This window comes from Chiroxiphia lanceolata, chromosome 6, assembly GCF_009829145.1.
Source record: "Chiroxiphia lanceolata isolate bChiLan1 chromosome 6, bChiLan1.pri, whole genome shotgun sequence".
In the NCBI taxonomy this organism is placed as follows: Eukaryota; Metazoa; Chordata; class Aves; order Passeriformes; family Pipridae; genus Chiroxiphia; species Chiroxiphia lanceolata.
This window is the reverse complement of record NC_045642.1, coordinates 10,349,546-10,377,514: the sequence shown is the minus strand read 5'-3', so window position 1 is coordinate 10,377,514 and position 27,969 is coordinate 10,349,546. Positions and strand designations below refer to the sequence as shown.

At 39.5% G+C, this 27,969-nt stretch overlaps 2 long non-coding RNA genes across 7 annotated transcripts in view; both read right to left on the bottom strand.

Moving 5' to 3' along the window:
- Positions 1–102: 102 nt before the first annotated feature.
- Positions 103–21,347, bottom strand: LOC116789104. Of its 2 annotated transcripts, none has more exons than XR_004357893.1 (3): positions 19,452–21,347; positions 14,224–14,393; positions 103–261 (listed from the first exon to the last, which is right to left on the bottom strand). It is a non-coding gene; the product is annotated as an uncharacterized LOC116789104 (long non-coding RNA). The 2 variants fall into 2 exon arrangements; XR_004357892.1 differs by lacking the exon at positions 103–261 and adding an exon at positions 1,819–1,925.
- A 2,461-nt stretch (positions 21,348–23,808) lies between these two features.
- LOC116789100 overlaps positions 23,809–27,969 on the bottom strand; it is a 30,780-nt gene continuing 26,619 nt past the window's right edge. Inside the window, exons 5-7 of one of the 5 annotated variants that reach the window (XR_004357884.1) lie at positions 26,081–26,221; positions 24,787–24,951; positions 23,809–24,214 (exon numbers count right to left, since the gene is read on the bottom strand). This is a non-coding gene — a long non-coding RNA (uncharacterized LOC116789100). The remainder of the gene's footprint in view (positions 24,215–24,786; positions 24,952–26,080; positions 26,222–27,969) is intronic. The other 4 variants (XR_004357883.1, XR_004357882.1, XR_004357885.1 and 1 more) reach the window with 4 other exon arrangements.

Below are 27,969 nucleotides of genomic sequence, written 5' to 3'. Positions count from 1 at the left end.
TACATGAAAGAGGTGGGTCAGCAGTGCCTAAATATTTCATCAGAGCAAATAATATATAAACTGAGGACTTGTTATTGGACAGTGTTAAGTTCCCACCTGTGGAAATGGTATCTCTGGTAATGTCAGGAAAGTAAAAGATTTTGTTTTAACAGCAGAATAGACGTCAAAAGATGCAGCTCATACAGGTCTTCACACACTATGGTCTGCTGACAGTTTTTCAGTGGTGATGTCCTTGATGTGGTTGCAAATGCACATGAGAACCTGGCAGATTTTTAAAAAAATAGTAGAATAGGGTTTCTTATGTTTGATATTCAGTGAAAAGGAACAATTATATAATTCACAGTGCACAGAGAGTCAGTTTAGGACAGACAGTAACAGAGAAGCTGAGTGAAGAGGCAGAACACAAGGGGGTTTAAAAACAACTCTCTCTAAAGATGCATTTTGATGTAGTGAAATGAGACATTCAGAATTCATAATCATTGAATCGTAGAATAGTCTGGGTTGGAAGGGACCTTTAAAGCCCAGTTAGTCCAAGCCTCCTGAAATGAGCAGGAATGTCTTCAACTAGACCAGGTTGCTCAGAGCCCTGCCCAACCTGGCCTTGAGTGTTTACAGGGAAGGGGCATCCACCACCTCTCTAGGCAACCTGTGCCAGTGTTTCCCCCCGCTCACTGTTCAAAATTTCCCTCATCATGTTGCTATAGGCCCTAGTGAAAAGTCTGTCCCTATTGTTCTTATGACCACCCTGTAAGTACTGAAAGCTGTAAAAAGGTTTACCAAGAAACTTCCCTGCTCCAGGCTGAACAACCCCACTTCTCTCAGCCTTTCCTCATAGGAGACATGTTCCAGCCCTTGTGGCCTTCCTCTGGACCTACTCCATGTCTTTCCCGTGCTGAGGATCTTGTCCAGGTCCCTCTGAATAGCATCCCATCCCTCAGGCAGTTCAACTGCACCACTCAGCTCGATGCAGTCTACAAACTTGCTGAGGGTGCACTTGATCCCACTGCCTATGTCATTGATGAAGATATTTAACAGCACTGGTTCCAGCACAGACACCTCTTGTCACTGACCTCTGTTGATCTGGACATTGAATCACTTACCGTTCCCCTCTGGATGCATTCATCCAACCAATTCCTCACCCAACATAATAGTCCACCCATCAAATCCATATCTCTCCAATTTAGAGAAAAGGATGTCATGGAGGGACTGTGCCAAAGCCCTTACAGAAGTCCACACAGATGACACCCATAGCTCTTCCTGAGCTTTAGAATAATACTTCAGAATATTATGACACAGCACAGGTTCTTAGACTGCTCATAGCTGGCTACTCTAACTTAAACAACTTTTATTTATGCTCCTGATTTTCAAAAGCGCCAAGAATCTTACTGCTATCTCTGAAAGTTTTTCTGTAAACAAGGACTACAAGACCAAATTGCATCTGAAAGTCAAGCAAGGCTTGTTAACAAGCATAGGAGTACAAAACATCGCTTTATTGCACCCAAACTTGAATTTTCCTTTTTGAGGGGTTTTTCTTCTCTTCAGTCTTGCCTCATTCATCAGTGTGGACATACACAATACATCTTGAACAAGCTAAATTTTGTTAGAATCTACTTCTATAATACAAAGAACAAACAGGCACCATCCCAATGTTTTGAATGGCTGCCTAGACAAGGACACTGCAGTCACTGCTCCAAGCAGTCTCACGTGCTTTATAATCTACAGTACTGGCACAACCCAACCTACCAGGAGACCAGGAGATGTTCCTGCTTGCCCTTTGCAATATCCTGATTGCACTGCTGAAAACAGCACTTACCTGAAGATGCAGATTTGTCCAATGCAGAACACCAGGGGAATGGCACAGGAAAACATTAGAGAAGACAATCATATGTCAAATGCAAATAAAAGACCAACAATGAAGTTTCTCACTGCAATCACAGGAAAATAATTATGCACATTACTTCCATTTGTCCCCTTCAGTGTTACTGCAGAAGTTATGCAAAAGTTGTCACTAATTTTATTTAAATCTTATGTAGGCATGAAAGGATTCATACTGACATTATGATAAATGATGAAACATAACATTAGCACAAACATTTATATGAGGAATCTTGTTGACAGAGTACATGCTTCTTCATTTTGTGTTTTTACATTCCCTCTTTTCAAGACACTCAGCCAGGTCTCCCATCAATTACACCCATGCAAAAGAAGAATAACTTCAATAAAGCTTGTATAAATTCATCATCCTATCTAAGAGGAAATATGTATTAGTAAGCTGATTTTGACAAAACTACTAGCTCAGAATAATAAAATTCAACCCCAAAGCTATCTATATTGTCTAAAGAAAAGACTACAAGCCTTAGCACAGTGTATATGATTCTTTCTACTTAACTATGCAAAATTATTTGTTAAAGAAGGGATCTGACTGTGTTTACTCAGTTTAAGATAAGAAGGGACCTTTCCTTTGCTGTATCTGTACTGTCCACTGTTAGAAAACAAGCTCCAACAAGAACTTTGCTTTCCCACAGACACCCTTCTGCACTCCTCAGATCCTGGCACTGTTGCTCTGCAACTCATAACTAGAAGCTGGAACTCTCCTGCACAGTACAGTGAACTCTACCTACTGGATTCAGGTAACCTCACTACTGTGTGGTTTAAAGAAAAAAAAAAAGTCTACCACTACTTAAACCAATGGTCATATAGTAAAGCAACTTATGCACCAATTCTAAAAAGAATTGCCTTCACACTTTTGTTTCAGAAGTAAGCATACACTCAAGGAAAGACATGTAAATCCCAGAGTAGGTGGTTGGACAATTTAAACACTGGCAAAAAATACTCTGTGTAGCTCTCCAAAATATTTGGTCTGATTTCTCCCCTTCTGGTAATTAGAATTTTAAAAGCCTAATGTGGTCCTTTTTTAAATGATGCCTTTTACCTCTTGAACTATAGTGCAGCTATCTTGCTAAGCAGCAATGTAAAAACAAATCAAGTTTAATACTGGATTGGCAGATGACAGCTCTTCAGAAATATTCTCACTGAAGTTGCTCAGAGCACCAGAAACAGGTTTTATGCTTTAAAAATTAAGTTACAGGGAAAGCTTCCTCTCTCTTACCATATCCTTGAGGAGCTGTGAATACTGTTGTGGGTGGCAGTATGTTGGTAAAGCAAATGTCAGCAAACTGCCTCCCCTCACACAAGTGATTGATTTATCAGTTTAATAGAGCTAGAAATCGAGAAAAATGTTCCTCAAGCCTGAAAAGTGATACAAGCAAATAATAGGCAACAAGCTCTGATGCAGAATTGGAAATATAAGGACTTGTGAAATACAGCATATGTTACATTTTCCTGTCACCAGCCCACTGTAACAGCCCACAGGAAATCTGACCACTATGATTTCTAGCTACAATGACACAGTCCTCGAAGGTGTTATAAGGTGACAGAGCCTTATGACATTACTGTTGGATGCTGTTGCTTTCATCTGGAGGGAGCACCCACGTGTTTTTTATTACATTTTGGTCAATTTAAAACAGAAAGAAGCCAGTGTAAAGGAGCTAAAACAGCACTACAATGCACTAAAACAAGAAAGGAACCTCCAGCCATAAAGCAAAACCAAAATTCTTTGCAATCACTTAGTGCTTCTTATTGACAGAATTCAGAGATTTTTTAAATGCCTATAATTGTTTGTAAAATACATAAAATGCTGGTAATGTGTACAATTCCCAACAGATTCATTGAGCACTTTTCTTACTCCTTCTAAATTCCTAACTGTCATACTACCTGCCTTTTTTGATTTGTAAGACTGTTACTGGCATATCATGCTATTTCTGTCTAGAATTTCTCCTTCCTTCTTCCCATTCTTGCAAATTTATCAGGACATTTGCTAGTTACTTGTGAAACTGTAACTGTCTACTGTGAAATGGAGAAAGCAAGTTTCTTGGAAAAGAATAGATGTCACCCAGCAGCCTGCCAGCTGCACACAGCCCTGAGCCTGGAAACATCTGTAAGATAGTAAAGGTTCCCTAATTATAAATCCATTTCTCACTCATGATTAATCATATTTTTGTAACACCAGAACCAGTTTATAAGAAAAAGCTCAAAACTTCAGCCATGATCTAAGCATTTGAGATTCTATTTTTAAGAGTTATTAAAATTGGACAACTGAAAGCATTTTGCAGATACAAGCTGATGTGGAGAGAGTTCAATTTTAGACAAACATTCTGTTCCAATTACCTGAAAACATTAATCTTGGGTTTGATGCCTTTTTTTTCCCCTCCAGGTTTGCTTCAACACTGAGACAAATACAGGTATTTTATTGCAAATAATAGTAGGTTTTCACTCAAGATGGTAGGGGGTGGACTTCAACAGAAACACTGTTAAAAATAAGAATTTCTTTTCTGTGGTTGAAACTAACTCTGTTGTGTAAAATGTTTAGACTTTAATTGAAAAGAAAAACCATTTAGTTGAAAAATCTCGAACCATTTCTACATCTGACACAACTGGAACAGCAGACTTCTATTCCATCTTTCACTAAATACTGGCAAATTCAGCAAGCAAAAGGTCAAATACTCATAGAGATTCAGCAGTATCTCTGTAGGCCTTCAAATCCTTCCCCAGGAGCTGTGGCTTTAGAAACAAGTCAGGTACATCTTCTGCAACCTTGCCTGCAACCCAGGGGAAATAAAAAGGCACCAATCACATGGGATTGGCCTCCTAACATTGGTCTTTTGTTCTTGTGGTTGCTTTTGTTTCAAAAGCAGTGATTGTTCTGGCTGTGCCTGTTGTGAGTGTCAAGAACTCACCACAGTACAGCCTTTGCCCCATCTCCTGCTGCAAGGCAGGAGCAAGGAGACAAAACAAAAAAAGCAGGGAAGAGTTGTGAGGGGGAAGTGGCTTCACCCTGCCAGCACATCACATCCAACAGCACACTCAAATTCTTCAATGCCTTTTACATACTGACCTTCATTAGCTTTGGCATGACCCCTGAACTCTTGGAGGTCATTAATATGCTCAGCTGTGTCCAGTGGGGTTTTTCCACTGGTGTCAACTCTCTGTCCCTCCTACCACGATCTGTAGATATTTTTCAGACAAGATTTAACTAGAAGTCTGAGCTCTGTACTCACCAGAAATATAAGTCAAATAATACTTCACAAGAACTTGGTTTTACTACTGAACAAACCCCCAACATTCCTCAAATGCAAGAGCTTCCCAAGTCCCTATTATGTCCATGAGAGTCACCAGTCTTCTGTATTTAAAAGCAATTAAATGTATTTCAGCAGTGCTAAAACACCTCTTTCTTTCTTCTACTGATACTTTAGGAGCATATCCACGTGTAATGTCTGTCTATTGGATTAAATGTTTAACATGCATTAAATATTACTGAAGGAGCAAACACTGAACTCTGGCACTTGCTGACTTTGCCTCAGTATTTTCCTTGCCTTGCTTTTCTTCGTTGGAATTCAATAAGCAGCCTGTACCCTCAGCCTTTCTTTTCTATAAAATAATCAGCCTAAAATTAGTTTTTACATAGCGGAGATAAATAGGATCAACTTCAGTGAGAAGACTACATCCCATGAAATTAAACTTATTTACTTGCTTCAGTCTTTTAAAGTATTGTAGCAGCAAATTTTGAAGTATTGGTACAGCAACTGATCTGCCAAGCAAGAGAGCCCAGACAAAAGTGCTACAGCACTGCAGTCTGTGTCTGCTGCTGACTCACAGGGCCATGTGCTGCTTGGAAGCACCATCTCAGTGTAACTACTATTAAATTCTCTACTTTCTCAGATTTTTGTCTCAGGAGCACATTTAAAAGTAATTAGTTAATGAACTTAAAAGGAAAGAGAAACTCAGATCATTCTAGAATCCTATTTACCGTTAAATTTAGAAGTTTTTGAGAAAAATGTAATTTTCCTGTATCGATTTTCACCCTGGTTAGATCATTACAAACTTGGAATCTCATTTTAGCTTGAAAAACCAGACTTATTGAGCCAAGTCAATAAATAATGCTGTTCAGTATGGTCAATAAATAACCAATTTAGCTCCTTTCCAAATCCATTTACAAATAATCATGCAGACATTAAGCAGTTTTATAACTGATATCTAATGGTCACATAATAATACATTTATTAGAGTTAATAATTGCTGTTATGCTAGTAAAGGGACGAGCATGGTTCATCACCATCCCTAATAGTCTCTTTATGAACTAACAGGGAGACTGTCAGGGAGTGATAGGTACCCCATGAACAAAGGTTCTTTAATGTACTCTCTCATTTCTGGAGAATAATGCTCAAATATAGATGTCACAGGCCTGTCATGTCACAGGCCTGCCATGTCACGTTATGACAGATTCATTCTCCCAAGTTTTGTCTGAAGAGTGCAGCAACTGCAGCAGACTGGAACACAAGAGAAAATTAGAAATCTTCAAAAAAGCACAAAAGTAATGTATTTATGCGTCCATATTATCCATCTTGAAAACTCTTTACGCCACCAGAAATCTGCAAAATTAATTTTCATCTGTCAATAAAAGCAATTTGTTTTGCAGTTAAAATTGGATAAGAAATTGTTTGTATTCCAAATGAGGTGCTCAGGACCAAAACCAAAGAGGAGAAAAGCGACTCTGAAACCCCCTTTGTGTTCCTCAGGCTGTGGTTCCTCCTAGACACTGGTACAGGCTTAGTTAGCCCCAGCTCATAGTTTTGCTTCTCAGAACCCCTTTTCAGGCCCTGGGAAACAGCGGTAGTGTTCCAGCTACATCCCCATCTCAGCCTTAGACTATTACTTTTCTTACACAGCCTTATGTCACCTCATGCCCTAGAATTAGGGCTGGTGTGAGCCATTACATGACATAATGATAAAACAGCCAAGGGCAAGGATATATCTTAAGCTGTTTCCTCTCTCTAAGGTCCCTTTCAATTGCTAGAGCTGGGGATTTTGCATACAAGTCCTTTCTGTTTAATTTCCAGAGAATATTCCTTGGCATTGATTGTGTGAAAATCCCGTTTTCCCCCCCTAATACTTGCTAAAACTTTTTAAAAAACGCTTAAAAGTCCTCCCCATGTAAGCTTGTCTTCATATACAACAAAGGGGGGAAAAAGAACACTTTTAAAACAAAATCCACAAACTTGTGGCCATTTAACTAATTCACTGAATGTAAAGAATGTAGATGGGAAGAGTGATTTTTGCCTGCTATTCTCTATTTTTCAGCTATGTGCATCCCAAGCAGAAGCCTGTAACAGCCCTTCATGTCATCAGTGCAGAACATCAGCAATACCCTGGTCCTGGGCTTGTTGAGCCACGAGTGTCCACTCTGCTGTGAGCAAGAAGAGTGACTCACCATCCTCCAGTGCCTCAGAGAACCACCTCTGTGAAAGGAATTATCACAGTTTTTACTGACAAGGCATATAGGAGATATGAGAAAGAAACAATACTGCATCAGTGTCAATAGCAATAGAAATGACTTGCTTAATCTGCCAGTAGCCTGAGGTAGAGAATGTCACTGAAAGCTCACCTTAATAATATTGCATTTGCAGGCAAAGCCCTGTCAGTCGGCAATCTCATTTATGGTTTCATATCTCTAATCTAGCACTGAAGAAAAGCTTTATTAAAAGCAACTGACAATATCATTCCCTTCCTTGTCACCATCTTAGCCCGAATCCCTGCCTGTTACGAATACAGTGAAATCATCTCTCTTGGGACAGCATTTTCTAAGGAAAGAAAGCTGCACCAGTGCTGCCCACACCTCTCCTCCTGCCTCACGCAGCTGTCTCTGAGTAACCTTTCATAAGAGCAACAGCATTAAGCCAAAATGTAGAATTTAAGGCCTGTTCATCCTGAATAACCCCCGATGAGGGGCTATAGCGTGGGGGTCAGCACAGGCTTGCAACCCCTGTGTTCCAAGCCAGGGAATGCTGCTCTTGGTCAGCAGGATGAGGATGGCCAACAGGACTGGCTGGCAGCACACAGTCTGGAACCCCTGACAATTGCCCAGATGGATTTTGGTATGGAGCTCACCTATCTCCTCCTGTCCTCATTTTCTCGGGGCACAAATCTAAGGAATTCAGTGGAAAGAGAGGTCCTCGATGTCCCTTTCTGCCTCAGGAAGACAAACAGGAGGAAAAGTTCCCTGTCTCTTTTTTTTTTTTCCCATCTAAAACACAAAAGGATTTTGGCTTCATAATCTTTGCCAGTCAATGTCATTATAGATCAGTAAAGCAGCTTTCCTAGGGCAGGGCACAGCTTAAACTAACCTGATTTTGAGCTGAGCACTGCAAAACTGAACCTATTTTGGTGGAAGATCTGCCCAAGTGAAGAATGCTGTCTAAGCTAAAGCTGAATGAGGACTTGTTTTATGCATTCAGTTTATTTCAAGCTACCTTTTAATTAACAGTGATTAAAATATCAGAAGCTTTTAAATAAAAAATACTATTATATTAGCAAAGCACTAATACACTGAAATAGAAGACAGATGAACAAGGAAGAGTATGAGTTACATGACAGACAAGGACCTCTCCACATCCAAAATTTCTGTGATGAGATAGTAAGTTGATGGCTTGTGATTACCATGTATTTTAAATAAGAGATTTCCCTTTCTGTTTTAAAGAATAATGCTTCTTAAAGATGATTTCAGAGTCCCTCACCAGAAATGTTTCTTATGAGCTGAATTAATTTTTGCTGACCTTAACAAATAGTCATCAGTCACCCAAAACATGTCCCCTAGAGAATCAAACAGCCAGCAAAACTTCACATAGCTATAGAATTTATGTGTTTAAAGTATGCATTAAGTATTTCAAACAATTTCTAGGATGTTTTAGATCATAAAGTCTGCTTTCAACTATCATAGATCATTGGCTCTGCTTTACAAGAAACATTGTTTTACAGGTTTATAACTCAGCTATAAAAATGTGCTTCAGGCTAAAGCTCAGTATAAAAAGGTCTCAGCTAAAGGGTAAATTTTTTCATTACAACTTTTTTCTACTTTGTTTAGCTATTTAAGATTAGAGTTGCCTTAAAAAAAAAAATCCCCTTTCACTTCAAGATTATTACCAATACCAGGGGTTGTTTTATACTCTAAAATGCAGGGAAGAGAAAGATAATACAGATTTAGAAAACAGAAAACACAAACCAAAGCAAACATCGAAAAGAACCCACCCCACAAAGCCGGAACCATGAAGTTTTACATGGTTAAGATTTTAGATTTTTAAGATAAAGTATTGGAACACATTTTTAAATAGCTCTAACTTGGTGTGCACTTGAGACAATACAAAAGGATGTATTACTGTTGTATGACTGTTACAGAGTGGGGGATCTGAGTGCTCCAAAAATACACCTCTGCATATTGTCAGTTTGGAGTTCCCCAAGGCCTGGAAAACAACCAGCTAAAGTTGCTCAGTCTGTTTGTTTCATCCAATGGGAATTTTAGAGGTCATTTGATCTTAATGTACAAACACATACCCAGGGTTCATGGGCTAAACCTAAGAGTCTAATTCAAAGAGGTGTGCCAAGCACCAAGAGATGCTCAGGGACAAGGCTCAGCTTACTTAGACTGCAGATAAAATGCAAAGTTAACTGACTATCGAAACAACTTGCTCATGATTTTCCTGCAAGTCAAGATTTCCTTCTTACACAGGTGACCCAAAGCTTTTAGAGAAGTCTAACACCCTCCAGAGAACAGAATATTTCCAGATCTCTGAAAGAAGATCTAGGATGCATAAATAGAGAGAGAAACAAATTTGAGAGAGGTTCTTCCCTTACAGACCTGTGTTCAGAATGAAACCATACAGTACTTCACTCGAATCAGAAACTAAACCCTCAAGATTCAATCTAGTACTGTGTGTAAAGCCTCTCCTTTACAAATAGACATGATTTTTTTCCATCTCATGGGTAACCACTTTAGATCCATGTTCCTAACTATAATAAGGAAGAAGAGAAGAAACTCTGACTGAGGTATCTGTGACCATCCCAGTGAGCATCGCTTGGGCAAGCTCAGAACTAATTTAACATTCTTGGAAGCAGAAAACATTCAGCTCAATGATAATCAGGGAAGTCAGATTTAAGGCAAGCAAAGTTCAGCAGCTTGAGCTGAGTTTTATGTTCAATTATTTGGCTCATAAAAGCTAAATAGGTGTTAATGCCCATAGGGAACAGCTAGAGTTATTAATATCAAGTTATATCAAACTACCATAAGAAGACAGCATTTGGGTTTGATGAGTTTCTTCTTAAAAACTGCAAAAGGGAGACTGTTGGTAGAAGTAGACATGCTTTTTCTCCAGTCTTCAACAGAGTGAGTGAAACTACTGTATTTTTGCCATTTCTGGAGAAGCTGAAGCTATACTGTTATTTAAGGGTACTACACACTAAGTACACCCAGGGGAGAACATCTGCCTCAGAGATCCTGTACAACCACAGCACATACTCTGGTTATAATAGCATGTCCATATCCATTTACATGAGAAATCTTTTGGGCTTCCTGCTCATTTACTGCACTGTTGTTCTAAGCACACAACGTAGAGTTACAGTTCCTAGAAACATCAGAAATGTTGCTTCTACACTTAAGACAACCCAGAGAAAACAAATCTAATTCTAATGGTTATATGAATACTTCAAATACTGATCAGCTTCCTGCCATATAAACCTCACAAGAATATTTTATGCATCTTTCAGATTTGTATGGTAATGGGTGCTACAGGAAAACCCACTCACAATCTGCTATTCACATCCTCTACAGCAGCATTTCCCTGATGTTTACTACAAGCCCCAAATACATGTATATTTGGCGTGTGGCAGCCCACCACACACCATCACCATGAGTTGGGGTTGCTCAGCCTGGAGAACAGAAGGCTCCAGGAAAACCTTGTAGCACCTTCCAGTACCTAAAGGGGCTGCTAGAGTGCTGGAGAGGGCTTTTGACAAGGGCAGGTACTGATAGGACAAGAGGGGATGGCTTTAAACTGAAAGAGGGCAGCATTGGATTAGATATTGTGAAGAAATTCTTTGCTGTGAGGGTGGTGAGGCACTGGAACAGATTACCCAGAGAAGCTGTGGATGCCCCATCCCTGGAAGTGTTCAAGGCCAGGCTGGATGGGGCATTGAACAACCTGGTATCAGGGAAGGTGTCTCTGCCCATGGCAGGAGGGTTGGAACCAGATGATATTTAAGGTCCCCTCCAACCCAAACCATTCTATGAGACAATTCCATGATCATGTACAGAACAGCAATATGTTTCCATGCATCAGTAACAGAGCGTGCTTCTGCCTTGTTAGACCAGCAATATTATGAAGACCATTGTGTACATCTAATTTTGCCCAGTATAGTCCAAAACCCCACAAACAAATCAGAATATACCACAAAATCCTGTGGGTGGTGTGCAAAGGAAATGACTTCTTTATTAAAAACTCTCTGCAAATCCACGTGATATTAAACTGCAAAACACTGGTGATGGTCCTTTTACTTCTTATAGAATCACCAAGCTTTAAATTAATAATTATTAAAATTAACTTATCAATTAAACCAATACATTTATTATCTATTAGATGCTATCCACACACAAGTGACAAAAGTGATTTTACAAGCAGCACTTTGCCACACCAGGTACTACATCAGGATTTACATGAAGAGGTAAACTTTGTCTTTAGGTGTTTAATAATTGTAGAAACAATATTAAAAGTTGAAATCTACTGAAGTAGAAAAAAAAAAGTTGGGATTTTCAGTGGCAATTTAACTTCATTTATAAGAGTGAAATGTACTGATGATTAGAACTGGAAAGGAGAAAAGCCATTATGGAGCCTCCCTGGTTTCAGCCTTTAAACTCCATCACTCTGGCAGCAGCTAGCTCTTATCAGTCCTGCTCAGAGCAGTAAACCCATCATTTTTAAAAACTTCTCACAGACAACACATGCCCCAGGTGATAACTGTGGCTCAAATACCTTTGGTTAGAGTGCTCACATCTACATGATCAGTGAAGACACTGGTTGTACAAGTGTCACCGATGGGGGTGGGACTGTTCCCACAAACAGCAGTGTGGGATGATACTGGGTAGAGACTTCCCCACCCTGATTAAAGAAACCTAACTAAAAAGAAAAGTAGGAATTACTCCTCATCCATTTTCTTTACCATTCCTGTTCTTTCTGTACATTGCATCCAGACAATGTTTTAAACCCCTCTGTTATTAAGCCTTTTCCTGCTCAGTGAGGAGGACATAATTTTAATCACTGGGTTGAAGTTACAGTTAAGCTAAAACAGCTCAGCCCCACTGTGATAAGAAGCACTTGGTCTGTCAGACAGAGTTCTGCAAAACCACTCGTCCCCCTGCAACAGGGCTAAGATGATGAAGGTGCCCAGCCTGAAATACACTCTTTCTGCCTAATTCAGTTTCTAAATCTCATCAGGAACGGGATACAAGTACAAACTCTATTTGTAGTAATGTGAACAGAAACGCACACAAAAAGAAATGACTCATAGGAGAGACTCAAGGACCTCGGAGAGATTGTAAAACTGTATCTAATTTTGGAAACACTTCATGATTTGTATCCTCTTTCAATGCCAATGGAAATAATGAAAGTTAATACCAGGTGCACCAATGAGTCCTGGCAGTTTTGACCTTTAGAGGAACGAACTTGGATTTACAGATGACAAGATTCATTGTGAGCACATCACACAGCACTAAGCTGCTGACTTTCAGGCTCGCTATGATTTACTGGAATACCCCAGCCCATCCACCAATATTTCAATACCCTCAGGAAGGGAAGTTCTACCAACAAACATCCCTGTCTGCAATTTTTACCAGTAATTCCCAAGACCTATTTCTGCCTTCTAAATCGTGTTAACCAACATGATGTAAACTGATAATATTTTTTCCTCATAGGACTTATTAGCACTACACACTGCAAGTCTAATACTAAGGCTTTTTCATTGCACACAAACGTAGTACAAATACGACCATGAAGCAAACACGGACCACCTGTTTAATAAAGTGCAGATTACTTCTGGATGGCTTCAGATAATAAAGCACAATGACTTCTGGAAAGCAAAATTAACCTAAGCACTAGAACCAAGAACTTGCTTTTCTTCTGGTTCCTTTTGAAGGCACTTACCTAGCTCACCTGAGTTACAGCTGTAGGTATTTGTGCACAAATGTATTGTGTTTTGGAGATATATGTTCTGCTAACTCACACTACAGTAAAACTTCTCCCATGTGGAAGGCCTACAGGTTCACACTAGTTATGCCCCAATTCTTAAAGTACTTAACTTACTGCTGAGCATTTACATTGCAGGAACAGCCTAACAACTTGTTCCACCAGCTACACACTTTGAAATATAACTGTGGGACTTACCTGAGAATCACAGAATCGTTGGGGTTGGAAGGGACCTTTAAACCTCATCTAGTCCAACACCCCTGCAATGAACAGGGACATGTTCAACTAGACCAGGTTGCTCAGAACCCCATCCCAACCTGACTGTTTCCAGGGATGGGTCACCCACCCCATACCTGGGAAACCTGTTTCAGTGTTTCACCACCTTCTTTGTAAAAAAAAATAATCAGTTCTTTCATGTATCTAGTATGAATCTACCCTCTTTTCATGTAAAATTATTGTCCCTCATCCTACCTCAACAGGCCCTACTAAAAAGTCTGTCCCCATCTCTTGTAATTCTCCTTTAATAACAGAGGTTAAAAATAAATACTGGAGACTTCCCATTTGTAAATTGGGACATCAGCCACCACCACACACCTAAAGTGTATTTGTACACCTGCAGGTGTACATAGAAAAGCAAGCCTTCATTTAGAAATTAATTATTACAGGTACATAGACATACAGGATGCTGATTGACTTCTACAATCAATATGAACAGTAAATTAGGTCTGGGCTGGATAAGCAATACAGGACATTGAACCAGACTTCTCAGAGGCAATTCAAGAACTTTATCTCTCCCCATCTTATTTTAACAGCTGTTGTTCTAGCTCTCCTAACTTCATGTCTGGCCTTTCTGAGACCTGGAGATAGAGAGGCTTCAATTTCTGGTTTTTTCTCCCCTAATAAATCCACTGAATATGGTGTTTTTCCTTGACATGTATGGCCATGATGGAAAGAAGATAGATTACAAAAGAGAAATTTCCCCTTTCTGCTTGTCCTTAAAATCCCATTCTTGGTTTCCAAAGACAAAACAGCTGAACAATTAGAATTAACCCAACAAATTGCAGTACTGTTGCTCTTTCTGTCCTTCCTCAAAGCTTACCTTGTCTTGGATGCAGCAAATCCTAGGCACTGGCTCCTAACATCCAGAGGTTGACTGAGAAGCTTTCCTTGATTGCTTGTACCCAGAATGCTTTTCTAGCACTTCATATCCCAGAGAACCTTTCACTGACTGTACTTTGTGATCCAACGTTCTTCACACACTTCCTTTGACTAGGGAAAAACCCATTTTAGTAAAAACAAAAGATTATTTAACTTTCAGTAGTGAGGTGCCACGGCAATAAGTTTTTCTGCCTTCATAATGTATCACTGCAATCTTTTATTTACAACAGAATTTGTTCCAGAGATCAGTGACTCAAATATGCTGCAGGCTAAAGAGTCATAAATTTTCAGATCTCACCCAATGAGTTTTAAGATGTTAAGTGCATTAAATTTTTAATTAAAAAGTAACTCAACTGCAATGTCATAACTGAACAGTCCAGAAACCTTATGAAGTCCAGCTTGCATTCAGTTACACCAAAAAGAGAGCACTACATATTTCTATATATGTCTGAATTTGCCTCCAGTTACTCTCAAAGTTGTCTTTTCTTCCAGTAAATAAACACATCCTCACATTCAAACCTGAAAGAAGTCCCAGAACAGCATGAAGCCTCTGAACTCTCAGGGCCAGAAGGCCTCCCACTGCCTTTAATACACTTTCAATCAGGTCCTGTAAGAAACTGTGTTGGCACCTAACTTCTTTTATTTGCCCTAGAGTGGCCCATTGGTCTCTAGAACCAAAGTGCTATGAAACAAACAAAAAAATTCCCCACAACTTGATTTTCAAATTCATAGGAGATATAATTTCCCATATATTAAAGCATTTTAAAAATAATTAATAAATATTTTTTAAAATGTGATTGATCTGACCTTGAATACTGAGTAAAAATATGTGTAGTAATGTAAAACCTTTATGCCTTGGACTGTTGCGGTCAATTTATGTCCAGTTATCAACAGTAAAGGAAAATTTTTTTCAAGACAGCACCTTCCTGTCTCAATGACTTGCACAGGAATTTTCTTGGTCTCACTTCAGAAAGGCAGGGAAGCTGGCAGTAACATTGTGTTCAGAATCAAATACGTATTTAAGCATTTTTCCAAAAAGGCAGGTCCTGTTGATATTTCTAGAAGTCATCTGGATGTCCTGGACACACAGCACTCTAAAAGAGGCAAACTTCCCCTTTATTTTCATTTTAGCCTGTCTCTCTCTGCTGATGTCACCATCAGCATCAGTGACAGTGTCACAAACTTATCTTAGTGTCAAAGATTTTCTGGACATGGCAGTGTCCTTCTGTACCATTTTCTGACTCTCTCAGAACACCTGATACTGGTTCAGCAGAAATAGTTCATACTGGTACTAGACACATCAACAGAAATCTTTGTAGCAAGAATATTTAGGTTACCTTAAGAACTGAAGAATACACTGGCTTCTAATCAGCAAAATACTTAATAAGCACAGTCTTAACTCTGGCACAGAAGCCTGAAAATGTTTTATTGAATCAAAACTAGACTTAATCTGAGCCAAACTTTATTCAAGGATTTACAATAATGACAGTGTTATGAACAATCTTTGGGCACGTAAGAAGCAGAAAAAAAAGTGTTTAAACCTTTCATTAATATTTGCCTATTTTTGCACTGTAAAAATATTCTCACAATGTTGCAGCCCCTCAGCTCTAGAATAGTGAGGAAACATTCCTGTAACAATGCTTCCAGTGTGGAAAAAATGACATTCACTGTTTAATAACTTCCACCATTTAATGAATAGTGGATAGTACTTAATCCTGATTTGACTGTGTGGCAGAGAAATCTCATGGGAGCCCCAGTTCGACCCTATTCATTAAGGAGCAGAATCTGCTCTCCTTAGAGATGAGGGGAAGTGTTTATTCCCTGATATGTCTCTCTGACTACAGGTAGCCAGAAATACTACCTGTACTAACTGTACTGTGCTGTCTGCACTCAGATACAAAACCAACACCCTCAGTGTTGGTAGCTCATTTATATTTCATCCAAAATCAGGCCCATGAAAACTAAAGAATGCTGTTCTCACAGTCTACTTCACCTTCTGCCACATGATGCACATATCCACCTGCCTTCCCCTTGTTCCATGAGATCAATTGGCAAGTAGAGATTGCTGCAAGTGTGGCCACAGCACAACCTTACTCTGCTCCCCTCCACAGTAACTTAGAAAAACAAAGAGCTGTAGCCCACAGAGATATTATTAATTTCCTTTATCGATTGAAGCACAAGATACAAGGTGCCCAGCAGGCCCTGAGCCACAGAACAAAACAGATGCAAGGACCAGCAATGAAAAACACCAAGTAATGAAACAAAAGATATAAATTATGAAAAGTAAAGCTAAAAAAATCAATATGCTGCTTTTCTGAAAGACTGTGCTCAGTTTTAAAAACAGAGGCGTTCGTGCTGAATGTTTAATTAGCTATAGATTAGCTAAAGAAGGATTTCAGACCATCTGGAGTCTATTCTGTAACTTGATCTGGAAACCTCCAGCTCAAAATAGTCCCTGGGGGAAGGCACAAACATACATACCAAAACCTCATCAGCAAGTTTCTGGAATATATTTTAGATAAAAATATGCCATCTTTATCTGCTGGGAAATCTGAGATGAAAAATAAAAAAACTCAACCCCACAGCAAAATATCAAAATATTAGAAACAATTGGAGAAGCAAGGTATCATTTCTTAGGGGAGCAATAACAGAAGATTTACACCAAAAAGCCTGATGAGCAGCTTTAGCTTCTAAACATTAAAAGGTGCAATCATTCAACAATGTCTGATAATCACCCAAATGATAAAGATACATCTTCTCAGTTTTGACAGGAGGCTTAAAATAAGACTTACAATAGCAGAGGAACAGAAGCCACCATTGCACTGCGGGGGGGGGGGGGGGGGGGGGGGGGGGGGGCAGAAATTAGAGCATCACACAGAAATCAAACAAAAGTTGTCCTAAAATAGAACTTGGAATGATGCCATAGTTAATAGCTATAAATACAGAACGCATTGATGTATTGAACATGTTTTTTTAAATACAGTTTTAAGCAGAATGGAAATGAAAGGCAAGTCTTGAAAAAATTTTGGTCACCATCAGCAGTACAAAGAACACTGAAATAATTCTAGATAGTGACTAGTGAAAGATTTTTATTTTTTTCCTCAAATCAGGTTGGATCAGACTCAAAGGCTTCTCCTCTGCTTCCATACCAAGAATGGAAGAATGGAAGAATTAGCAGGTATGTCTTAGAATGAAAAACGCAATTTATGTACGATACCTGAATTACAGTCCAGCTGGTGCATATCTCCAGGGCTGACCATGTTCTGGAGATGGTATTGGTATGGTCCTTATTAAGCAGTTACCTGCATAAGAGATCACTTCCCCTGAGTATCAGAACAGACCTTTCCAGAGTATATTTTCTGGTTTTTAATAAAGATTATATCCCAGGAATCTAAAGAATGGGACTGAAAACATAATTTTGTTCATTTTGACACTGGAAAGAGTTTCCAGAGAGAAAGCAAATAAAAAAAAAAGCTATAAAATACAAACTGCCTATTTAGAAAGTAAGATGCAGCCTGGAAGTGAGAAATGAAGTTGTATCTCTAACCTGGCCCATGACTGAGCAATACAATCAGGCAGAGCCTCACCAGAGGGTGTTATAGGCAAACTTCCCATCCCATTTCTTTCCCATCTAGTGCAGCTTGTGCTCACATTATAAGATGCAGACGTGGATACATATTTTCCCATTCAGACTGGGACTGCATCTGGCTCTGCACATGGTGAAAAAGAGTATGTCAAGCATGAAATACATTTCCCTATAACCCTAAGTATGTTGTGAAGTACAAACATGGTATTTGGAGCTGTTCAAATCCTGGGAGAACTGTTTGTAGTGAAATCTTTTAAAAAATTCCCATCTTCACAAAAAATATTGACAACATAAATTGATAAATCAAGATACTTATCAAGACTCAATGCTTAACACAAATTCCAAATATCCCTCTACAACAGGAATTCACCTGCATCTAAATGACCTGATTTAAATGGGATGAAAATGATCTTTAAGGGGTTAGTACAGATGAACAGAATGGAGATGTACAAAGCAGAAAGTGAGGAGGGCGGATTCAAGTGGTTTCTCCTCTAAGAACACAGAGATTGTTCATCCATGTAGGCAAATTTCTTTCAAGATTTTTAATATACAGAGATTTTTGCACTTCCTTCTATAGTTTTCCTTACATTAAATAAGATTAAATATCAGTCGTCGATACCTCTGGAGATTATTTTAGCTTCATTTTACACATTACTCTGTCTAAATATGATGCAACAAACCCTACAGGCAGGTTTCTCCATGCTTTATTGATTTACAAGGATGACATACACTACAAATAATTTATAAAACATTTTTTCCCCAAGACAATATCATACTAATTCCGTTTCCTTGGAGAAGTTCAGGGGAGGCATTACAAGAGTCATGCCACAGGGACCCTTTGTCTCCACAGTGCTCTGTGCATCACGTCACTAAGGATTCGCCATTTTACTCACTCTTTAATTTCTCCAGCATGGTCACTGCTTTCAACTTCTAAACTCAGAGAATTCAGGGAACAAGAAAATTCACAGTATTCCACACTACACTTAACTCATAATGGAGGTGGATGAGGGAAAGCTCTACTAAAATCCAAGAGGCACAGTCACAAGCTATCTCCGAACTTGTATCAGTCTGAGCATCACTTTGTACAGCACAGTACCTCAAGCAGCAAAGCCCCAGCTCTCAGCAGCCTAGTCTCTTTAAGAACTCAGACTGAGGTTCCTTGAGAGAGCAGTTCTTCATGATTCTTGTTCTGATGCTCAAAAAAAAGTTTTTGATCTCTGGCACCAATTTGCAGTCTTTCTGTTTTAGGTGACGTAACTGGGAACTGCGCTCTCTGCACCACCTCACTTTTACACAGGGGCTGTGAAAATTTGATCTCCCAACTGTGGCAGCTCCCAAACTGATATTTTAATAAATAATATCATCAGGGGTGGTCAAACTTAATTATTCAGGCTAGGAATGGCAGCAGGCCAGAAGCCCACACGTGGTCTGCCAGCCACCTGAGCTGCACAGGCTGCCGGTAATTTCTGGTGAGGAGCCGGGACAAATAACCATTCAAAACATCCACAGCAGCGGTGACCAGAGCTCCTGAGTGAGCATGCCAACAGTTTGTGAAGCACTTCAGGTGCCTTGGGAACACTCACAAGCAAAACACATCCTCAGGGCTAAGCAGTGCTCAGTGTGGAGTCTGCAGATACCCATGTTCAACAGAGGTGCACGAAGTGACAGGCAGATATCCAAGTGACCACATCGAGGTACGCTGACTGTGCTGGGGAGCCATAGTGATTTTTGTTTGGATTTTTCTCTTTTCTGAACTGTCTTCTGCAGGAACTGCAATTGCATGCTTCGGCTTTCCAAGACACCTGTTGGAAAGTTTTCATGGTTGAAAGGATTTTTGAGAAACAGAAAGCTTCATTTCACACATAAAACTTCCCTTTTACCTTAAAAGCTTACCTTGTTCCATCTCACAGATCTGAGCACAAGGGCCAGCAGAACTCACCAAGACCCACTGCTAGTTCATATTAGCAATGCAGACACAAATGTGGTGCAAAGGAAGGAAGCATTGCTCTTTTCTTTCCTAGTATAGTGCTGTCATCAAAAAATCCCCCTGGAACAGAAAGCTTAAATATTGGCCCTAGACTCATGTTACAGGGGCCAATGTCACTGGTACTGTGAGATATCTGCATTGAAACCAAGTCTGACTATAAAATTTTCTGCATTCCCTGTTTCTCTTCCTTTAGCACATTACAGAATATGTTAATTCAGTAAGATCAAAAAAAGCAATAAAAAGATTATTCATATAGTATTTACCTAAGGTTTTGTTGTTTCAGAAGGAATTAAAGTGATTCAACTTTTTTAAAAACCAGCCACAAAAAAGACAATGATTACATAAATAATTTCAGGGGAAAAAAACTATAGAAAAAAAGGAAGTCTTAGGTCATTGACTTCTTGACTCACTTTTGAACCTTGGGAGAAATGGTTTGATGATTTTAGAATGTATTTATCTATCTACACATATTACTATTTTAGTAAGCTAAAGTCAAATTGATAAAATCATATGGCTTAAAGCTAAAGTGACACTGGCAAAAATTGCTAAGACAGTAAAACAGAAAACGCCTAAACACTGATCTCAGAGTAAGCCCAGATATTTTCTCCAGCCATATCACTTTTTTTTCCTAAAACATTTTTTAATAGATTTCCTATGCTTATGATGGATCTGCTTTTGAAAAACAGGAGCCTCTGCAAATACATGTGCTGTTCCAAAAGAAAGAAAAACAGAGACTAAAAGTCATCACCCAAGAAATGTAAAATGTAGATGCAAAAGTGTGAGATAAACAATACTATTTAACCTATTTACCCGCATCTTTCTAGTTTTTCTCATTATACAAATCACAAATAAGCAAAGACACTATGACAAATCCAGCAAATGGGAACAATTCACAGCAAATGCTCCATGCTCAGGAACTCTCCAATCAGTTGACAGAGGTCAAGCATAGGATATTTACTTTTTATTCCTACCAGATAAAATTGAGCTTCTACCTAAAATTGTGTCTGTGCTCAGGAAGCTGGAGTTAAAGATCCCTCCTTTATAATGGTGGATTGAAATTTACTGTGGCCACTTGTGAATTTAAACATTTGAAATCCTCCATTAAGGCACAGCTGAGCATAAGAAAATGTCCACTGCCTTCATTAGGTTCTATTAAATCTTACCTATCTACAAATGCATCTCTGTGGCTTCTGCAGCAGTGACATGCACTGGAAGGAACAGCAACATTCCCATGAACGAGGCTCACACTCTTCCTGGGATAAAAACAATGGACAAGCAGCCACATAACGCAGAGATATCATTCTGCCTAAGGTTCTAGGGACACAAACAACAAGGACAAAGCTCTGGGAGCATCATTACAGTTAAGAGTATCTCCATTCTTCTGTGATAAACTCCGAGGCACAGTTCAGCAATGCTAAACTGCAAAGGGGCTCCAGCTTCTGCTACAGCACAGGGCAGGTGTAACTTCTTACACACAATCAGATCATTTGGAGCTGAGTGTTAGAAAAGAACATACAGCTACTTCAAAGACATGGGCTCTGGGAGGGAGGGAGAAGCTGCATACATACATACATACAGTCCTGCAAAATAAGGTGCTTTTTTAAAACATGAAATGACTGTTGATCTGTGCAATTATGTCCATACATGCTCCTCAGCAGATGGTCACGGCATCTGCACTGGTTTAAACTTGCTTCAAAGTTCTAACAGGTTCACTTGATGGATCTGCATTCTTCTCTCTCCTTTGGCACACTAATTTCATCACTCCCAGAAATGGTTTTACTCAGCACTTATAGACGTGCCACAGCTTGACAGCTATACAATTTACTCTCACTAACAGCAAAACAAAATGCACTTATGTCCCATTATACTTACCAGAGTCTGCCTTGGCCTAAGATTATAGGAGCATTACAATTTCTATTTTGCTGCAAAAGAGCAAACTCAAAATTGACTATTTTTCCTTCTTTCAAAAAGATCTTTTTTTCTGGTGCTTGATTTAAGGCCCACTTTTCTTTTGCAAGGCAGCTGATGCAGACTAGCATTAGTGACTGTTTGGTACAGTGCCTTTCATCACAGTCATTTCATCACTGGTTTTCTGCAGTAGGTGTAACAAATAGCCTGAGTCCCAAGTGGGACTTTTACAACTAAACAGAAAAAAAAAAACCAAAACAGACCAAGTTCTTTGGAGAATGTGATGATATGGCTCACAAGTGTCAGTGGAACAGCATGCATTTTCATCAGCAGAAAATGTCATCCTGTGTTTTTAACCAGAGGAGAACTACAGGATTGTATATTCAATGGACTAAATAATTCCAAAAGTACTTCTGGTTCATGCTGTACCGAAAAGGACATTCTTGAAGGAGACATCTTCCCAAATCTACTACACACCTGGAACCCTGGGGCAAACACACACCTCCATTTACCTTATAAGAGCAGGTAATGAATAATCTCACTCTCAACTCACCAGGGTCATTGTATTTTGAAATAAATCAAAATAGAACCATGAGAGATAGTCTATCAGTCTCATAAACTGTTTCAGTGATAGATATATGAAAAGTGCACGTACATTAGGAAAACTTTTACTTCCTCTTTTCGTCTTAGCACTCTCAACACAATTTTTTTCCTTAAGATATGATCCAAACTAAACTTAACAGAGAGGTTTCTATTGACCTCAGCAAGCTTTGAATCAGACCTGTAAATTAGATTCTGACCCTTTTCACAGGATTTATGGTCTTTACAGCCTATCCCTGCAAAAGTAGGACATTGTGAACTCAGTGTTTTATGCATCTTAAAATAACTGCTGACAGATAGTGCAAACTATGCTGTTCATTTAAGCATATCCCTGAACCCTGGTTATTTGTCTATCTAATTCCACTATAACTGACCTCTTGTCCCTGATTATGCTGCCTTCTCCACAGTAGTTCTAGGCCACCTGTCTTGTTGTCAGGGTAGGAAGCTCAGGAGAGAGGAAGAGTAACTCTTTGGCCACCTAATGTCATATTAATAATTTAAAACATAGTTTTAGCATTTTTTTTCTTATATTATATGAAAGGAAGCAAAAAAAAATGAATAGATAGCAGTAGTCATCCTTGACTATTGTAGTATGGAACACTAGTTAATATTTAAAGAATATACACATTCATATGCAGAGAGAATTTTTCCCTAACTCTCCACAGTTCAGCCATACCCTCAGTTTATATCACCTTCCATACTTGCTTCAAACTGAAGTGACCAGCCAAACACAGACCAGCCCCTCAGCTTTATCATTCTGATATTGATTTAAGCAAATACCCCCAAAAGCAATAATTTTTGCAGAGTTAAAGTTCTTGCTTTACTATCAGTTTTCAAAGAACAGAAGTCTAAAGGAAAGAGATAAATCGTTAGCCTGGAACTTCAAACTATCGCAATAACAGTGATGTAATCCCAGGCTAGGTCGACCCTGAGCAGGAGCAGCTGCTTCAGTACTCTACCCCTAGAACCCCAGACGGTCCTGACTTGGAACAGACCCACTAGAATCATCAAAGTCCAACTCCTGGCCCTGCACAAGTGACAAGAATCACACCTTGTGCCTGAGAGCATGGTCCAAATGCTTCTTGAACTCTGCCAGACTTGGTACTGTGATCACTTCCCTGGGGAGCCTGTTCCAACACCCAACCACCCTCTGGATGAAGAACCTTTTTCTAATATCCACCCTAAACTTCCCATGACACAATTTCAGACCATTCCCTTGGGTCCTGTCACTGGTCACCAGAGGGAAGAAATCAGTGCCTGCCTCTCCTCTTCCCCTCACAAGGTCTTCCCTCAGTCTCCTCTTCTCCAGCTCAACAGACCAAGTGCCCTCAGCCCCTCCTCACATGACTTCCCCTCAAGGCCCCTCACCATCTTCATTGCCCTCCTTTGGACGCTCTCTAACAGCTTAATGTCTTTCTTATATCGTGGTGACCAAAACTGCCACAATGTTCAAGGTGAGGTCTCACCACTGCAGAGCAGAGTGGGACAATCCCCTCCCTCAGCCATCTGGTGATGCTTTGCCCGATGGCCCCCAGGACAGGGTATAGCACAAGGTACAGCCCTGTACCCTCACATGATGCTGGCAGCCCTTTGGGGAAGACAAGCAAAACCAAAACAAGTCCCCTATGAATCACCTAGCTCAGCCCTTTTCTGCTTTGGAGTTTCCTTTGGCAATAAGCGAATTCCTCTTCCAGCTGCACATCTCAGCTATAGCATTCAATGCCAGGAGACAAGGTGCGTGATGGAAAAAAACATCATGTCCTTTTTACAGCCAGTTACACGGGAGAACGACTGGAACGGAGCACAGCCTTGCAGGGGACACCCAGTCAGTGCCAGATGTCTGACTTCATCCTGTAAAAGGAAGAGGTAATGTTAAACCACCTGCCAGTAACTCAAAGGCAACTCTACAGTGGAATATCCTTACTGAAAAGGATTACAGCCCACCATCACACCTGTAAAGACCCTCGCAAAGAGGTGTTCTGATTTAGCAGCATTTTAAACACACTGTTTGCAGGCCTAAGTGAGTCCACAAACAGTGAGGCAGGGAGAAGTCAAGGGTAGCAAACTCATATCAGCATCTCTACAGTTATGGGGAGACTGGTGCTTTAGCAGGAAGCCTTTATGGCACCCATACTCTATGCTCAGACAGTTTTGCAGCACTCTCATTCAACCATATTTTTTACCGTTAATACGATGTCACACTTGGGGGAAAATGTAGACAGAGCTGAAGATCTTCAAGTCAGCTACTGAAAGAGAAAAAAGAGTAGTTAAGTATTTCTTGTTTGAGAAGATGTTTGACTGATGTATTTAATCAACCAATTTATGGGATAAATTTCTGTTTGGAAAAAAACCCACTTTCCCAGACCCCAGCTGGCACAACTGGAGAATTCAGGTTTTATTTATAGCTACTTTAAACTACTGACCTGTCAGGGTGACTTTGCTGTCCTTTGATACTCTGCTTTGCCATAACTGCAGAGATTTTCATTGTTTTGAGCTTCAGTGTTTCCAGAGGTTTGCAGTTAGTTTCTGTATTGAAGGCCCCCTTTTGGTGCCTCTAGGTTTTCCACAGTGTTTTCTAACAAACAGATCTGATTTTAATTAAGGAAGGTAAAGAAACAGATCAGATGCTCTATAGTTATACACACCCCTGGTCAAATCTTCTGTCAGAGGAAACCCAGTGGCAACAAAACATCTCCATACCAGAACACAACCAGGCTTATACAGAGAGGCTGAAACACTCTTGGTTCACAGAGATTTGTGATGCATTTTGATTCTCCTCTACCTCCTTCAAGTAAAAATACTCATTTACTAAAACTCCAGTGATTCAATGGATGAATCTTTCAAACATGATTTTTTATGCCTACTCTTTTGAAAGGCACAAGTTAAGAAAGTCAAAATTGACCTAGAAACTGAACAATACGTGCACCTATTTAGCATCTGAATAACTTGTAGTTAATTTAAAGTATGTATGACTAATACAAGCATTGTGATAAACTCATGTGTTGTTGGAATTTGCACAAAAAAATAATTACCTGGAGCTTTCGTAGAAGTAGAACAAGAGCAGAATTATCACCTTGAAAATAAATGTAGCAAAGTTTTCTAGGCAACCTTGACAGCTGTCTACTGGTGGGAATTTACTGCTGTGCATGTATGGAATTAATCCATAATTTAACATCCATGCTAGCTTACGTTTCTTTAAAAGTCTTTCTTACTACTTGATTGACTGATATGACCCTTCCCTCACATCAGCCAGGGATACAATTATTTATGTGATAACAACCTCAATTTGCAAATTACTTAAATCTAATGGGGCTTTATTTCATTACCATACTGGCTGTAATTCCAAGTCAACATTCATTACTCACATCGTCCCATTTTAATGCAAACAACTATGCATTGCTGAGAAGTTATTTATAATATCCTAAATATTTCACTGTGGAAGAAACGTGCACTTTTGCCTAGAAAAAAGTAAGAAAATATCCAACACCATTCTATATTATGCAAACAAATAGAAATCTGAATTCAGGACTTCCTTGTCCTACAATCATATAGGACATACAATTAAAGAATAATCTCTACAGACAATGTTCTATACAACAAGGATATATTATTTATCTGCTTCCTCACCATATCAAGTGCCTATCTAGCCACAAATTCTTCCCCCTTTCAAGCCCTAAAGAATCAATTACTCCAGTGTGTTGTTAATTCATTTCCAACCTGGGCCATACAAACATTTCAGTCAGAACTCATTTTTTTCCACACTGCCAAGGAGTGACCAGGTGAAGGGGGCACAGTACATCCTTCCATGGATCTGTCTCAAATTCAGCACTTCTCCAAGTCCAAGTGACACAAAACATCCTCTGTAATGAGCAGAATGACATGTTAATTATTCTTGCATCAGTAAGGACAGCAAAGAATCCACCAACAATAAATCAAAACTAAACAGCTCTATGAAGTTCACTCCTATTTGCAACTCCACTGCACTTACAGGTTGGATATCCAGCCAGTCTGCATAGTTGGCTCCAGGGATAACTTCCATATTTCTCTTAGGGATTAAAGTTCGTATGTTAATCCAGAATCTGGGTGTGACCAGCTGCTTTCCAAATTAGATTTTTGTTCTGTCAGCCTGCTTTCAGTCCTAGAACAGATGAACATTATAGTTCATTGTTTCCATTTTTTTTCCTTGTATGGACAGCTCCTGTCTCCTATGTTTAATTGCATCTTTGTAGATTAATGCCTTTCAGCTCAGATCCTGGTTTCTCTCTCCAACAACAGAAGCTCAAACCTTATCTAGTTAGTCTGTCCCACCCAAAGTAGATAACTGATAGCAGGAAGGCAGCAAATAAAAATGTACAATGTGCCTAATAATTTGTTTCTAGCAAAAACAGGCCCCTTTCCAAAAATTCATTTAGGTAAGTAAAGCCAGTGAAGCACTCATGATTTCTTCAGAAGTTTTTCTTATATGGGTCACTGCCCATGAACTATTAGAAAGTAACCCGTCCATTTACTTTGAATGAGCCTTGGCAAATAGTCAGGAACACTCAAAAATCTCATGAAATGCCAGGGGCTCTTTTCCATTTCCTGTATTTGGTACATTTCACACCTTCCAGAGGATGCTTATTTAGGCATAGGAAACCACCTCAAACTGCTTTATCAGGAGCCAAACATTCAGAGACTGAAACTTTAGCCCCAGAATTCTGCAACCAACAAATTATAAACCAGGAATTCTGAACTAAATAATTCACTTGGTAACAGTGTTAACTTTAGCTAATGCACAAAACCACCAGAATCCAGGGAGGAATTGTTTGCAACTCACCATGGTAACAGTGCACCAAGGCCAGCTATCAAAACTCACCCCTCCCCACTAAACGACTTCTCTTGCAGGAATAGACAGAACAGCAACAACCCTCTCCCCAGCCTCCTTTTAAATACTAATACAGATTTCAGTACCACACTTTGCAAATAACATGTAGGTCGTTTGTGGTGTTTTGTCGTTGTTTGTTTCTCTCATTTTTAAAAAAATTTGTCTTTCTGCACTTAAAGGAAACGCTGAAGAGCTCTTCATGCAGCCCCTCTCCAGCTCAGGAACAGGCCGAGCCCGCTCCCATTCATGTCAATAGAAGCCTCACAATTGACTTCAAGGGGGAAGAGAATCAAGCCTTGTAGAGTGCAGGAGTACACTGTTAAGTACAATAATATTTGTTTCACCTTCACCCATCTTAACCCCTTAAAAGGCTTAAATTTACGGGCAACAGTGTCTGCTCCTCTCAAAGGGGTTTTGCAAATGCGTAGCATTAATCTGTCACTTGATTTTCCACTTGAGCTGGTGCACACAATGAGGCAAAGAGCAGCAGAAAGGTATGTTGGTAATGACTCCCACTGATAAATCCATACATATTTTACACTGGAGTGTGACCCTTACACAGATTAGGCTCTTATTTTCCCACAAAAGGTGATTTGCATCTAGTTGGCTTCCTTCCAGATGGTGACCAGAAAGTGCACCACGGAGGCTTGCACCAGACACTCTCAACATTCTAATAGCCTCAATATGGCTTTTGGATTTATGGTTAAATCATCCCATTAGTACACAGCTCTATTACAATACA